This window comes from Silene latifolia, chromosome 9, assembly GCF_048544455.1.
Source record: "Silene latifolia isolate original U9 population chromosome 9, ASM4854445v1, whole genome shotgun sequence".
In the NCBI taxonomy this organism is placed as follows: Eukaryota; Viridiplantae; Streptophyta; class Magnoliopsida; order Caryophyllales; family Caryophyllaceae; genus Silene; species Silene latifolia.
The window spans coordinates 61,291,210-61,294,404 of NC_133534.1; positions in this window are offsets into that span (position 1 = coordinate 61,291,210).

Consider the following 3,195-nt stretch of genomic DNA (forward strand, 5'->3'; position numbering starts at 1 on the left):
AGTCCTCCAGCGTGACTCCCACCTTACCAAAAGGCATGTGAAAAGTGGAAGTCGTATCCCAGAATCGGTCCAAGAAAGTGCGGACCAGGCTAAGGTTAGCCCGCAGCTTCCTCTTCGCGATATCCCTCCAAGCCTGCACCAGGGCGCCGAATGCTCCCCGCTCGATCATGGCTCGCTCCTCCGCCGACAGCCTCTCGTAGCACTCTATCGCCGTCGTGTAGCCCGAGAACGATCTGATGTTCCCGGCCTCCTATTGTGATTTGAAACAAAAGCTATCTTTAGTTTGTATGAAATTGGAAAAGAGATGAGCAAATAAAATGAAAGAAGATGAGTGATGAGTAATGAATTCAAGATTACCAAGCTCTTCACCGTCCTATAGGACAGGTGACCCTCCGCAGCCCAAAGCAAGTGCCTGCTGTCCCAGGTCTCAGCCCACACGGATGTTCCCCTCAGCTGACGACCGCCTCGCCCAACGTTGGCCCGCCTCGGGGCCTCCTCCTCCTCCTCCTCCTCCTCCTCCTCCTCAAGGACCTCGTCCTCAGCAACCTCACCGGCTGCCCCAATAGCAGTGAAAGCCTCCTCGAGAGCACGAGAAGCATCAACGGCTGTGTATATATCCATGGGAGCTCTCCCAGAAGTAGAAGCCTCATCACCTGCAACGTTAATGTAATTTTAGGCCGCGTCAAGTGACGACAAGCCTTGATTAGAGGATTTTCGAGTTTTAGAAGCCCCGAAGTCACTCTTTTCTCGCCATCTTTGGCCATATTCCCACAAACCCGATCACTCATGTGGTAATTTGGGTTACGTCAAGCCTAAGTTGAAGCCTAGTCATGGGTTCGAGTCGAAATTTCGACAGCATTTCGTTATAACGGCGATTATGCCCTAGAAAAGTGTCCTGAAAAAGCCGTGACAAACCAAAATAACGAGATGGTAGGAAGTTTACCCATCATCCAAGGATTCCAAATATCAAGTTCCATCGCAAATGGGCAATCCTAAGGCCATTTTCGAAGAAATCTACGGTTTAGCTCTGAAACCGTGTCAATTTCACTCAAATGTCCAAAACTCAACGAAAATTCGAAACAAATACATGGTTATGATCCTTATACTACCATTTAGCCATTTACAAGGTCAATTTTACAAGGCAAGATCATTTAGGGGAAAAGCCCCAAATTTTCGACATTTTAGGGTTAAAAACCCTAAATTTTGTCGATCCAATTCGTCCATTATAGAAGATTAATGCAAGAATGATATACATACCTCGATTAGTCATGGAAGATGCAAGCTTTTGGATCAAATTTTGGCGGAAATGGTCGAGATTTGAGAGAGAAATTGATGATTTTGTGTTTCGAAATAATGAAATGAAACACCTCTTTTTACTCGCGTTTTTACGCAGGAGAGACACCTCCAGGAATAGACGCAGCAGGCGCTGCGCCTCTTCCAAGAGACGCAGCTCTTGCTGCGCCTCTTCCTCGGCTTCCCTTCATATGAATTTTTAAAAATTCGTTATGAGTTCGTTATTTGTGGGCCCATCTTTGGTGCGCCTCTTCCCCGATGCCATTTTATCTTTTTTGGTCCGTTTGACGATTATTCTTCGTTCAGACCCGCGTTTCTAAGCCGACTGCAGGCTATCATACATTATTTACTGCTTCCAAGACTTTTCTTGTCACAACGAGTAAATATTCTTTGACAGGTATTTCGACACGCCTTCATTATATTTCCCCAGCGAGAGTAAGCGGATAGACAATCCCACTCGAGACATGGAGATAAGTTCCTGATAAGGTTTCCCCAACGAGAGTTCACGATATACAATCGTCCTTCTCAAGTTCTTCTGAAGTTTGTTTGAAGACGACCCAAGAAGATTTCTCCCAGCAGTTCCCGCCTGTGTCCTGCTACTCACAATATTTCTTGTTTCCCCGCGGAGTGCGATAAAGGTCTCGTTCTCCAGAAGTTCCCAGACCGGCAGAGTTCTTACACTCAAGCCTTAGTTACCCCTCAGGTTGAAATTGTATTTTTGGCCTCCTTTCCGTTGATACTTTCCTTTGGGATCCCACACCCTAGCACAATACTTATTAATCATTTAGGTCTTATCCTTTAGCTCTTACGCTTACCCTTAGCTCCTACGCTTACCCCTTAGCTCCTATGCACCTCTGGAAGCGTCTCGAGAAAGAAGTCTCAGGTATGGTTTCTTCTTATGGCTGGCGAGCCTCCTTACGTAGTCTAGTGGACTTTAAACGACCCTCCCCGATAGTCGACAGACTCTAAAATGTTCCCGACGACAGGTCCTTCGTTCAGACCCCTTGAACCACCTCGCGTCGCCATAGTCGTCAGGTTGTAATCTTCGATTGACCTGATGGCTATACTTTGACTTTCGCCTTGTCCAAGCCTCAGTCAAAGTAGGGGCTCTGTGGATACCTCATTTCTGCACCTCCCGCAAACCACCCGGTGATGATTGGGCCACATGTTTGGTACGCGGAACGATTTGTGACAGTTCGTAAGTTTATCGTCAAGTGATTGCTAAAACACTGATGTGTACCTCTTAATTGTCATCTACGCGCCGATACGGTCGTTTTGACAGTAATTAGAGTACATTTGGAGTCCGGGCCTAAAACCGTCTTCATTTTCTGATAACCGCTAAAACCCGAGTCAGAATGTTCTGGAATGTTCCGGATATTTCTATTCCATATTTCACAATCTTTTAATCTTTGGTAAAGGATTTCCGTAATATTCACACAAAATATTAAGGAAAATAAGATTAATCCGTTATTCCATAAATTAAACACGGAAATCTTTCTTCCGCAGAGGAAACCACTGGGAAACGCGCAGCAGTCTGCGCCTCTTCCAAGGGACGCATGATCGCCGCGCCTCTTCCCAAGTCCTTTTCGCGTATTTTTTCGTATCTTTTCATATCTTTTCGAGATTCACTTCCAAAGTTTCTCCGAAAACCCTAATTCCTTCACGTGATTAGTATAAATAGGAGTCTTCGCTCCTCATATTTCTCACGCGAGTGTCCGCCCTTCTCTTCTCCCTTTGCATTCTAGACCACGTTCTTACTTTTTGGCGTCTACGTGCTTGAACTTTCGACCACGTATGCTCGGATCCTTCTGAGTACCAACCTCGTTGCATGACCGACCAATTTGACCAACTCCACCATAATCAACTTATTTAATCTTAATCGTTTTCCTCTTATGAGGGCAC